At 43.7% G+C, this 13,771-nt stretch overlaps 1 protein-coding gene across 2 annotated transcripts in view; it reads right to left on the bottom strand.

The window, feature by feature from the left end:
- Window positions 1-2,948, bottom strand: part of FBLIM1 (filamin binding LIM protein 1) — a 33,152-nt gene extending 30,204 nt beyond the window's left edge. Inside the window, exon 1 of one of the 2 annotated variants that reach the window (XM_075605921.1) lies at window positions 2,713-2,948. The gene's annotated coding sequence lies outside the window, so the exon portion shown is untranslated. Of the gene's footprint in view, window positions 1-285; window positions 308-2,712 lie in introns of those variants that run through there. The other variant, XM_075605923.1, reaches the window with a different exon arrangement.
- Between the last annotated feature and the right edge of the window lie 10,823 nt (window positions 2,949-13,771).

Here is a 13,771-nt window from a genome sequence, read left to right as displayed (position 1 = left end):
ATCTGTTTGTGCCCCCACTATACAGCTTTCACTATGAACTCAAGGCAGAAAATCCCCATGTGTTCATGTAGCGCTCATCTTTTTATTAAATGTATCCTACTAACGTATGTAAATATTTATTTGTATAGCTCCGTCCGTGCGCATGGCGCTTTACAGCAGTAACACACGTGACAAAATAGGAGGCACACTGGGAATAAGTGCTGCAGAGATAAAAAAGCACCTTTTTTTTTTAGTAATGCAAGAACGCTGTGTACCACACACAAAAAGATACGCACAATAACCCACCTCCACTCCGGACACCTCTATGCCTGTGATACCTTCGCAGCCTATGTGTTTCCAGGAAAGGGGCGCTCCCAAGCTGTGTGGTGTTGAGTGGATGCACAGCTTTGTCTGAGCAGATGGTAATAGTGTAAGAGAGACACAGGGCGGAGATAGTGCTGGCAAATTGAGGGCTCCATGCTGGGGTTGATAAAGGAACTCATAGCCCTAAGCCAGTGTTTTACAACCAGGGTTCCTAGGAACCCTTGGGCATCCCTAAAGGGTTCCTTGTCATTTTATGGTCATTTGTAAATTGTATCAAATACAGAAGAATTTACAATACATCTGATCTCAGACGCACTATTAGAGAGGGTTGTGGTTCCTTACAATGCATCTGATCTCAGACGTGCTATTAGAGAGGGTTGGGGTTCCTTACAATGCATCTGATCTCAGACGCGCTATTAGAGAGTGTTTGGGTTCCTTAACAATGCATCTGATCTCAGACGCGCTATTAGAGAGGGTTGGGGTTCCTTACAATGCATCTGATCTCAGACGCGCTATTAGAGAGGGTTGGGGTTCCTTACAATGCATCTGATCTCAGAAGCGCTATTAGAGAGGGTTGGGGTTCCTTACAATGCATCTGATCTCAGACGCGCTATTAGAGAGGGTTGGGGTTCCTTACAATGCATCTGATCTCAGACGCGCTATTTGAGACGGTTGGGGTTCCTTACAATGCATCTGATCTCAGACACGCTATTAGAGAGGGTTGGGGTTCCTTACAATGCATCTGATCTCAGACGCACTATTAGCGAGGGTTGGGGTTCCTTACAATGCATCTGATCTCAGACGCGCTATTAGAGAGTGTTTGGGTTCCTTACAATGCATCTGATCTCAGACGCGCTATTAGAGAGTGTTTGGGTTCCTTACAATGCATCTGATCTCAGACGCGCTATTAGAGAGGGTTGGGGTTCCTTACAATGCATCTGATCTCAGACGCGCTATTAGAGAGGGTTGGGGTTCCTTACAATGCATCTGATCTCAGAAGCGCTATTAGAGAGGGTTGGGGTTCCTTACAATGCATCTGATCTCAGACGCGCTATTAGAGAGGGTTGGGGTTCCTTACAATGCATCTGATCTCAGACGCGCTATTAGAGAGTGTTTTGGTTCCTTACAATGCATCTGATCTCAGACGCGCTATTAGAGAGGGTTGGGGTTCCTTACAATGCATCTGATCTCAGACGCGCTATTAGAGAGTGTTTTGGTTCCTTACAATGCATCTGATCTCAGACGCGCTATTAGAGAGGGTTGGGGTTCCTTACAATGCATCTGATCTCTGACGCGCTATTAGAGAGTGTTTTGGTTTCTTACAATGCATCTGATCTCAGACGCGCTATTAGAGAGTGTTTTGGTTCCTTACAATGCATCTGATCTCAGACGCGCTATTAGAGAGGGTTGGGGTTCCTTACAATGCATCTGATCTCAGAAGCGCTATTAGAGCGGGTTGGGGTTCCTTACAATGCATCTGATCTCAGACGCACTATTAGAGAGGGTTGGGGTTCCTTACAATGCATCTGATCTCAGACGCGCTATTAGAGAGGGTTGGGGTCCGCAGAATTTCACATAGGATTCCTTAGCCAAGAAAAGGTTGGAAACCACTGCCCTACAGTAAGTCTTTAAACCCCACATTGCAACACATCTCTGTGCTCTGCGAGAACCAACCAGCTACAAATGGGATTAAACACGTTAGCGTTCCCTGAGTTAAACAGTATTAAGAGGAAGCACAATTTAAAATCTTAGCCAGCATTAAAATCATAAAACATAGAATATGTTTGATGATCCCCCCCTGGACCAGTTTGCAGCATTAACCCCTTGTGCGCCACGGAGGTCCCATTGCTTATAGGGACTGCCTCTCAGGCAGGAGATAGATATCCCAAAGATGGATAAAAATACAGTGTAAAGAGACACAGAGAGAAGGAACACGATGGATGGACAGAGCCGACGTTAAAGTGTATATACATACAACGTCTGATCACGTTACTTGTATAAAGCGTTTCACATAGATTAATACAGTCACAATAAACCTCCTGCTCCAAACAGTTTACATTTTTTTTTTTCCAGTACTTCGGGGGAAAAAAGTATAAAAATAACAAAAAGGTCAACACAGAATTGTCAGTGGGTTTACAAAACCAGCATTCCCACTTCAGAGGCTAGTGACTTCGTCCCTTCAGAGGGAGAGACAATGCATTCAGGTGAAAATCAGAAGGGGGGAGAGAGAGAGAGAAAGAGAGAGAAGGGGGGAGAGAGAGAGAGAGAGACAGAGAGAGAGAAGGGGGGGGGGAGAGAGAGAGAGAGACTAGAAGATATACTGACGGGCACAAGAGAGGATTGAACGACAGAGGGATGCAGGACAAAAGCAGAACTAGCATTCCCCAGAGAAAAGAGCATGGTCCATACCTGGCTGCTATAGTAGGGGGTGGGCTCTCGGAGGCTGCGGGGTCCTTGGTGTGTGTGTGTGTGTGTGTGTTTGTGTTGGAGTGGGTGTGTGTGTGTGTGTGTTCCTCTCCTCTCTTTCTTCTCAGAACAATAGCTGCGCTATGCCTGCGCTTTCTCTCTGTGATCCAGCCCCGCTGTGCATTGTGCAGGGGTCAGTGAGCGAGGCAGAGCCTCCTGCTGGTGACATCACACAAGCCCCTTCCCTCACCACCTCCCCTCTCTCCTGCCCCGTCCTGCCCCTCAGCCCTGTGCCTTACCATAAAAGGTGTATGCGTTACAAGGGAGGTACAAGGCGGCAGCAGCAGCAGCAGCAGGAAGTGGCTCATTTACCTGCCTGCTGATGTGCTGGAAGACAGCAGCAGAATAATAATAATAATACAAAAAGGCATTCGTTTTTGTTTCTTTTAACATAGCAGCCCCCCCCCAAAAAAACAACTGTCTTTACATCTAATACAGCCACATATATGATTAATAACAGAAAGAAAATGTTCACAATAATTATATTGTATGCAAACTTTTTATCGAACAAAATATCATTTACATTTATTGTTTTGTTGTTTTGCAGTTCTGTCTGCTGTACACAGAACCTGGGGATATCTGGCGCGTGATACAGCTTTAAACGTCCTAATATATGAATTAAGTAGAAATAGCCAGCCTAGTTGCAGTAGTGCAGAGAAAATTAGTACTTCAGTATTAGGCGATACATATATATATATATATGTATATACTGTATATATATATTATAAAAGAAAAAATCTATAAAGTTCCATGTTCTACCAGCGGTATTTTTCATGGAAAAGTGTAATTGGAGGTTGTAATAACTTTTATTGGTCCCTCATTAAATTTCTTTATTGAAATAATAGTGTGCAGAGCGTGTGAAGCCATACAGATCTCTCGTTGATGCGTACACATAGAAATGACATTTTTACAGAAAAATAAGAATTTGCATATAGTTGGTTTCGTTCTTTTATTTCTGTATTGTCTGTTTCATTTTATACATATACTGCTGTTGGCGTGCGTATCTCTTGTACAGACACACACACGCCAACAGCAGTATATGTTTATATAAAGATAGAACATTTATTTAAAAAAATCAATAAGCACAGTTTGAGTTTCGAAAAAAGGATTTAATTTTTAGTGTGTAGTTCCCTCTGGGGACTATTAAGTAAGGTAAGGGGTTAATGGTCTTAATGGGTTAACTCACGGGTTCTCAATTCCAGTCCTCGAGAACCCCTCTACAGGTTAGGTTTTCAGGATATCCCAGCTTCAGCACAGGTGGTTCAATCAGTGGCTCAGTCGAAGACTCAGCCATTGAATAAGCCACCTGTGCTGAAGCGGGGATATCCTAAAAACCTGACCTGTTGGGGGTCTTGAGGACTGGAGTTGAGAATCCCTGGGTTAACAGGGTGAGATCACTCAGGTTACTCCTTTCCCCATCATGTGATGTAGGATGACTAGGCAGAAGGGATTGCCACTCCCTTGTATGTCTTGTAAACAGTGATGTCACCTTAGTTAGATAGGAGGGTATATATCGTTCTAGTCAATGTTTTAGAAGCAGGTTCCTCGGAGTTCTGCAGAGGGCCTCATCGTAATTCCTGTAAATATGTTTAAGTGTATAGCTATGTATATTAAGTGTCCTGTCCCTGTTTATTGTTTTCAGTTAAGGAACGTGCCCTAAATAGTTAGCGCCTATAGTAATGGCCCAAGATTGTTCACATGCGGGAAGAGGAGTGAGCATGTGGTTAGCAGGCGTTCTCAGAGTAGTAGCTCCCGAACATAATCGAATCGTCCCCACTGGCAGGTCCTTAGTAAACTCCGGATTCAATATGCATGGACGAGGTAAGCAACACACAGTAATGGGATACTGATCCCAGAAAGCAGAGTGTATTCCCGACATGGGCCCACTTGATATCAGGCACTATTGACGCTATGCAGAAGATTATCAATCTAACCAATACCAAGGGAAACAAGCATGAGTACCTCCCCAGTGTAGGAGTGAGAGGTACCAGGGGAAGAAGCACAGAGTAACTTTATGATTTCCCACCAGTTAATATGTCTAATGTGAAGTATGTCTATGTACGGCGAGCCTTATAAACGGATGTGAATAAAGCTCTTTGTACTATAAATGTTCCTGGCGCCCATCCTTAAGCTATCTGCATATCCACGCCCGTCCTGCGCTGACCCAGCACCCTGAGCAGGTATGAGAGTCTGAGCACTGCCATGTATATAGCTCATCTCTATGTAAACTCCTTCAGAACCGGGCAAGGAGGGATACAAGTGCATGAGGTAGAGAGAAGCTGACTAAGGGGCTTGTTCTTTAGGGCGATTGGCCACTTCGGCAGATATACAACAAGTGACTAAGGCCTAGATCCAAAAAAGAATGCTAAGCGTTAGCATGGCTTTACTTTCATAGGAATGTAAAGAAATGCTCAAGTTTAGCACTGTCACGATAATATCATGAGATATTAATTATTTGAATCAATCTGGTGCTTCAGGTGTTAATGTGGTTACCGTTTGTCTTAAAAATACAATATATTGGGTTTATGACAGGTCTTCCTGGGTCTGCGCTGACATACAAAGAGGGCTTAATTGGTGGGTTATCACTTATGGCATGTGTGTTGTATGTGGGACTGATAGAATCTACCGATAAGGGCATTTGTTTTGCCAGAGATGGGATTACTTTGTGGCTCTCCTGACACGTGTATAAACAAGCCACTTTCAAAGGATACGGTGACAGTCTCCAGTGATCACTTGTGAATCACAGAGAGGGCTGACACACAGGTCACCACTTCGTTGGAGGACTTTATTAAAAATGAAGATATCCGGTGATAACCTCTCTTCTAAATTAGAACGTTCCGTTATTTGTAATCGTTTCGAAGAGACACTTCAGGTGTAGGAGGTGGGCAGGGGCAGATATATCCATGTGTCACTCAAATTTAGGAGCACGCCAGTCAAAATTAGGCTTGTTACATTTGTCAAATTCTCCTGAGTCTATTGATCTGACACGCGTCTGTCTAAGTATTAGGGAAATTAAGTGTTTTTTCCCCTTAAAGCTGCATACCAAGCAATATTCTACATATGTTTTATTTTGTTTGTTTTTTTAAATAAATCAGTTCTGTACTATGACAAAATAATTGTATCAATTTTTTTTAAACAATTCTGAATTACATTTTTTATGTTTTATAATGTAACAAGCATTGTTGTTTCTATAGCAACCATTTACAGAGTCATATCCCCTTCCTCTTCTGAAACAGGCTCTGGCACACCCCTTTTTGAGCCCTGCCCTCTCTCTAGCAGTGCACCAATTGTATCCAGTGACTGCCTGGTCACATGATCTTCCCCACAGAACTTTGCCTCTTTGATCCTCTTCTGCTGCACTGACAGCCATTTAGTGAACCCGAGCCGAATCTTCGCCGATAGATAGGCAACGTAGCTAATTACTTTTCATTGTGTAGATTGTATTGATGCATATATTAAAGGGGAAAAATAAAAAATGGCAGCTTGGACTGCTGCTTTAAGCCATTAATGTCAACCCAGTAGCTAATTTATGACAGGGGAGGGTCTTATGTATGTTTCATTGCAAGATCTGGCCATAAAGGTTGGCATGTTTGAATAGAAAATCGGAATTCAACAAGAGGTGTGTTTTGGGATCAAACACGTGAAATTTCATCTTTCTACACCAGTTACCTCTCTGGGGAAAAACCTATGACATATTGTAACGTGCTGCATATGGATTTCTGTTTTATGTTTTGTCATTTTATTTTAAGAAACTGTTCTGTATTTATTGTAATTGCATGTTCTTGTAATCTTTTTCTGTAATCTAAAGCAGGGGTGCGTAAACTGGGGGGGATTTTTTCTGGGGGGCTGCAGCGGTAGCAGAGGCCCTGCGCTCTTCCCCGTGGCATTTACATTAAATGCCGGGGGGGGGGGGGGGGCGTGTGAGGTCTCTGCAATCTAAACTGACCGAGATTCAGCCGGCTTCTGGACGCGTCACCGTGGCAATGCGGCATCAAATGACGCCGCTGGATCATGTGACGTGATGCATCACCATGGTAACGCGTGTCAAATTACGCTACAGCCCTTAGTCACGTGCTCACTTGTGTGCTGTTCACGACAGATGCTATATGGTGTCAGATTGATGGGAGATATTGTTCATTTGAGGGACCTTTGCGAAGGTGAAAAGTGGGCCAGCTAGAGAGCTGTGTATTAACCCGTGTCCCATATGCAGGTCACGTGCTCACGGGGACGCCGTACGTGACACAACCTTTCGCGGATCTGGGACTAAGTGTTTTCCACATCAAATGACAGATACCTTTAACAGCTCCCAGTTTCCCAAAACCTCTAGACCTGATGAAGGCAGAAAGGAATATTCCAGAAAACTTGTCTGTAAAAATGTTAATGAGCTCTGTGAAAAGTTATATAAAAGGTATCACATCAGAGACAAATTGAGACCTTTTTAGCTACACGTGACAGGGCTGCTACATTACATTACACGGCATTATCTTGCAGCTGTGAGATTACACTTTACTATTATTATCCAGGGGCAAGAAGTCTTCATTTTACCTCGGTCAGCCTCACTAGGATGCAAATCGTTGGATCGCACGTCGATAAATTGTAGCGATCCGGCAGAATTAGAGATATTTTGTGGTACCTTCTATTTAGTTTTTCATATATAGAATATTATACCTGGAAAATACATGGACATATGCATCTCCTGCGTGTGTTTGGGCTGAGATGCAAGGCACAAAGATTGCAATATACTGATTCAACAACTGCAGAGATGGCAAGCTCCGAGGACTGAAACCCGTGAGATGTGAGCGTTCTGAGCCGAAAAGATGGCATTTAAATGGACAAGTTCTCACGTCTATTCCACTGAAGTCTGTAAGAGCACAAATGGTAAAAATCAGTCAGAGTGACTCCACGTACGTGAGACTTTGTGGTAATCGGTGGCCCATATTCACTAAAGGGGTGCCAGGCTTTAGCACATCCTTCATTTTCATTTGAATGGGTGTTGACGTGCTAACGCTTGTCACCCTTTATTTAGCTATTTATAAAAGAATGTTTTATCAGGAAGTAATGCAGTGAGAGTTACCACTCGTTTCCAAGTATGTCCTGTGCCCAGACTTATGGTCACAACATCATCACACGTTATAGTTACAGACATTTCATGGACAGAGATAACATGCTTATGGGCGTACGTAACAGTTACAGATGGGATTACAATGTGAGAGCTGAAATGACTTAAACTGGAGTCAGCGTTGAGTGTCTCTGGGAGGTTGTTCCAGTTGTGGGCATGGACCAGTAAGAGTTGACATGTGCAATTACAGATGTTGCAGGTAGGACATTGAGGGGTTTAGGGAAAGCGGTAATACAATCCTATTGGCAGAGTAACAAAACTTCCTGCACAGACTCATTTTTTTTGCTCCAGAGGGACCTGCAACACACGGTTTTGTGCCAAAGTATCTGGGCCATGTTTACTAAGTGGTTCTATGCCATATGACACTTTCCGGCACCGGAAAGCATCTCCCAGCTAATTCACTTGGAACGCACAGAATTGATGGGCCATAAACACACTGTAACCAGCATCTAACACTGCTAAAAACAAATGCAATATCTTAATAATAACTTCATTTCATATAGCGCTTCTCTCCCAATGGGACACAAAGCGCGTCACAATGACAGTACAGCGCGCGGAGCGCAGCACATAGGAATTATTACAGGCACAGTCCCTGCCCAGATGAGCTTACATGCTATGTTTGTGTTGCCTGCGGAGAAAAGGTGACTTGCCCAAGGTCACAAGGAGCAGAGACAGGGATTTGCACCAGGATGCCCTGATTCAAACTCATATTACCTAGGAAAAAACAAGCAGTTGGTTACAACAGTGATATTATGTATGGAAATTCCACTTCAAAGTGCAATCCCATGTAGCTAGCTGGCCAACAAAAACAAACGTTTGTACGCAATTAAAAAAAACATGAATTGACTTCTAATCTAACCAGGCTAAAGGCAAATATTAGGCTTCTTTGGTTTCTCTGGAATTTAATTAGAATGTGCATTTCTTGGAAGCCTCTGACTGGGGCAGTGTTTGTCAATCAAGTGTTTTCTTTAACACTAGTCCAACCTGTTCTTAGTAGAGAGCCAATAAAGATAAGGGGAGGGGGCACTGACTGTACAAACTCTTGTTGAACACACAGTGACATCACAAAAAGGGAGAAGCAAGAGGAAATCAAACCCCCGCCCAAGTCTCCGCTCACCGGGTTTGCAAACCAACATTACAAATGAATGTGAAACATACTTATAGTTATAGGTCAGACTTTGGTAATGAAGGCCAATTAGATGTAACCACTTAAACAGGTAACCCATATTAGTACACTTTAGTCCTAGGAAGGGATGTCCCTTCAAAAGCAGACGTTTAGCAAAATAAATATTTTTAAACATCGCACCTTCTGTATTCCAAGCTCAGGGAACCAGGACATTCATTGTTTTATTTCTTCTAAAGAAACCCAATGGAAAAACTGTAACATCGTCTTCCTATCGGCCGTCAGAGGCCGCGACCCCGGCCGTGGGGTCAGGTTGGCCTTTCCTGTATTCTTGCCCGGGAGATTTAAAATCACGTTTCTTGTCAACTGCGGGCCGTCCCGAGAGCTCAGAGACCCGCTGTTCCAGTGAGGTTAAACACAAACTAACCTGCATAGCATGAATTGCTCCTTTAAACAATATGTAGTAATCAACCCCTCAATGTCGTGGGGTCTGCAACCAAAAGGACCTCTCGATGTGTGATTAGGAACTCGCTGTAATTAAACTGCAGGCTCCTGGGAGAGGATATGTAGAAGGAAAGGAGCACAGCATCCGCATCCTTGTAGAGGGAATAATAAGAGACACAAGGGGACAGATTCCTTTGTAGGTGACCCCGCTCGCCTAGACTGACCCCCGCTTGGCATTTGGGTATATGGCCGACTTATTAAAGTCCAGGGTATTATTCTGTTAGTGTAGGCTTCTTGCCCACAGCACAACCTTAGATACTTGTGGCTAACAAGTAGGGTTGCCAGGTGTCCAGTATTGAACCGGACTGTCCTGTATTTGGACACTGTAAAAAACTTGAGGTAATTCTGGACATGTACAGTATGTGTATACCGGTATTACCTTTCTGCACATGTATATGTACCGGTATTACCTTTCTGCACATGTATATGTACCGGTATTACCTCTCTGGACATGTATGCGTATACCCAGTGGTCGACAAATCACCAAAAAATCTACTCGCCAAACAAAAAAATCTACTCGCCACCTAGTACCACACGTGTGCTACTTGGGCCAATAGGAGCTCGCCACGATGTTAAATCCACTCGCCCGGGGCGTGCAAATGTATAGGTTTGTCGAACACTGCGGTATACCGGTATTACCTCTCTGGCCATGTGTGTGTATACCGGTATTACCTCTCTGGACATGTATGTGTATACCGGTATTACCTCTCTGGACATGTATGTGTATACCGGTATTACCTCTCTGGACATGTATGTGTATACCGGTATTACCTCTCTGGACATGTATGAGTATACCGGTATTACCTCTCTGCACATATATGTGTATACCGGTATTACCTCTCTGGACATGTATGTGTATACCGGTATTACCTCTCTGCACATGTATGTGTATACTGGTATTACCTCTCTGGACATGTATGTGTATACCGGTATTACCTCTCTGGACATGTATGCGTATACCGGTATTACTTCTATGGACGTGTATGTGTATACCGGTATTACCTCTCTGGACATGTATGCGTATACCGGTATTACTTCTCTGGACATGTATGTGTATACCGGTATTACCTCTCTGCACATGTATGTGTATACCGGTATTACCTCTCTGGACATAGTTACCTGACAGGCACATGGGGCCACGGGATTTCCCCGAGCAGGGAGAGAGCCGGGCTGTTGCTATGTGGGCTGGGCAGCTTCGTCCATCCTGATTGGCTGCATTACCCAGCAATAGCCAATCAATTAGGAGGAGGTGTCAAGATCCTGGGGATGGGACCAAGGAGAGGAGGAAACAGCATGGAACAGTGAGAGGTGAGAGGGGTATATATGTGTGTGTGTCTCGAGCATGTCGCACCTTTCACCATTGTGTCCAGTATTTTTGGAGAAGCCACCTCATTATTAATTCAAGTTTGATCCCCAGCTATCAGCACCCTTAAGGTTCTAGATTGATTGATTTATTTAACCAATTCCCATCCTTACTGTGGAGCAGGATTTCCAACCCCCCCCTCAACCCCCACCCCCCCTCCTCCGGTAGGTTTCTCTTTGTCCTCAGGAGAGGGGCCCAATAGGTTATTTTCATTAGGCATCTGTTTTCTCTAGTGTATGCGTAGCACTGTGTGCTGTGGTAGCTTTATATAAAAACAGGGTGTTATCAGCTACATAAACAATGCTGGCTGCTTCCTGCTGAGTTGCTGTGTTTAATTTGTCAGGTTGCAGATGGGAGCAGGATGTGTTACCCTTGATTTCTCAACTGCGCTGTGTCTCTGTGCCTGAGTCAGCTGTGTCTGGGTGCAGCCATTTTCCCACGCAGTGCTCTGTGCTTTCCCTGGGAAGGATTCACAGCCAGGATTTTAATCCTTGGAAGAGCCTGCAGGCAATAGCTCTGGTAATACTTGTGGCTAACACGCGTGTAATGGTTGACGCAGCACTTACTGTGCCAGATATAGAAAACCCTCTGTCTATGGGCAGGCTTTATGTAAAGCAGGGGTGGCCAACCCCAGTCCTTAAGGGCCACCAACAGGTCAGGTTTTTTGGGATTTTCCTGCTTTAGCTCTGGTGGCTCAACCAGTGGCTCCGTTGAAGACTGAGTCACTGATTAAGCCACCTGTGCTGAAGCAGGGACTGATTGAGCCATCTGTGCTGAAGCAGGGATATCCTGAAAACCTGACCTGTTGGTGACCCTTGAGGACTGGATTTGGCCCTTCGTGATGTAGAGTGAAGGGCACTGCTATGTACACTGGGAAATATATAATGATTCATTTCGCGGAGATTTTTGATGACAATGCAAGGCGATCTGGAACGGAGGTGATGGAAATAATTTAAAGGAGGAACTCGAAGAGGTAACCCGTAGAGATGGAGTCTCCCTAATAAATAGGAAGAACTGGTCAGCACGGTCCTCTGTTGCCACATTCATTAATACAGACGTGTTAATATGTTCCACTTCTGCTCTCCAATGTTCCTTCGCAGGTTTTAAGATGTTCTCGAGAGCAAGAATGCGGTCGGGTCATTCGCAAGGCAAACAAATGTGTGCTTATGGTTTTCATGGGAATAGTATGTATGTCTTTATTAGTATAGCGCCATTAATGTACATAGCGCTTCACAGCAGTAATAGTTACAGTCATACACATAATAAGATACAAATAACACATAATAAGAAATAAATAACACATAATGGGAATAAGTGCTTCAGACTTAAAAGTAACATTTAGGAAAAGGAGCCCCTGCTCCGAAGAGCTAACAATCTAAAATAGTACGACACTTGCCAATTTTCACCAAGTATCATTTTAAAAATCCAATATTCACATTGCTCTCCGAGTAAGATATTTACACTTCTTTCTTTTTTTTTTTTTTTTTACGAGGTTTGCAAGGTTTTTAACCAGTTCCATTGTCCACAAAGTGCTCATGAATGTCCACCTTACATCTCTCTCACTGGGCTTCATTGGAAGTCTTTTACAATCAGAATTGTTCCATAAACAAATTAAATTGTCCTTGGAGCAAAAATGTTACTTTCTTGGTTTTTCCAAAAATTAAGTACATTTAAAAAAAAAAAAAATTGTTTCCAGCAGGAGCATTAAAATGCAGAACGCAGGTCAGTTACGGGCTTCCTCCCTGTCAGAGAAACCAGCAGGAGGTGGGGAGGGGCTTTTATATGTGCATGTACTTGTTGCACATAGTAACAAAGGAGGTAGAAGGAGTAGGGGGTGTGATATGTTTTATAGGACCAACAAGGAGTGATATGTGACAAGCTTTCCAACCTCTCAGTACCTGATGAAGGACCCTGAGAGGTTAGGAAGCTTGTAACATATCAACTACTTGTTGGTCCAATAAAAGGTATCCTACCCTCTACCCCCTACCTCCTACTCCCTCTGCCTCCTATGTTACTATATGGAAGAAAGGACCAACACGGCGACCTAACCTTCGTTGTACTGTTGCTCAACACACAATGACGTCACACAAAGGGAGGCACTAAATGAAGTCACACACCTCCAAGGTTATGCTTTCTGTCGTCCCTTTTCTTGCGGCTCTTTTGCCTGTTGGTTCTTTAGTTAGATTGCAACAATGAAATTGGGTATTTGCAGCTTTTATTGCCACTAGAAGCAGGTCCGCTGAGAGGGGTGAGGAGAGCCACTACGTCTGGCCGCCGGACCCCTCGCAGCTGCCGAGCCCTGCCTCTCCCGCCCATACCCGGTCAAAACTCTATTCCTGGGCCCCGGCGACCCTGACTAGGAGTAAAACATGTGTACAATTTCAAGAGTGCAGCAAAAGGATGTATGTGGCACAATTACGACAACCGTTCATACAAAAAAACACAGCAACAAACAGCTACCTACAGGCAGATGGTCATTACCCAAAAGCTCTTATTAAAGGTATCCCTACTGGACCATTTGTAAGGATTCGCTGAAACTGTGCTGACCTTTGTGAATTTTAAAAATAAGCTGAACTAATGAAGAGTACATTCCTATACAGGGGATACAGTCACAAAAACATCAAAGGGGCTTACCAAAACGCCCTGGGGATGGAGAGACAAATGCTTCTGCATTGGCAAAAATAGATGAAAGAGGATAAAAAGACTATCAGATTTATAGGGACCTATAATTCACAATGGTCAACCATAACCTCAATCTATTAAAAAAAAACATTGGCACATACTCCTGGAGGACAGGGATCTTATAAATGTCCTAAAACCTACCCCCGCCATGGTCAGAAGGAGGTGAAAAAACCTTATTAATAATAATAATATGTTCTTGTATAGAGCTGCC

This window comes from Ascaphus truei, chromosome 6 (assembly GCF_040206685.1).
Source record: "Ascaphus truei isolate aAscTru1 chromosome 6, aAscTru1.hap1, whole genome shotgun sequence".
Lineage (NCBI taxonomy): Eukaryota > Metazoa > Chordata > Amphibia > Anura > Ascaphidae > Ascaphus > Ascaphus truei.
This window is presented reverse-complemented; position numbering and strand designations above follow the sequence as displayed.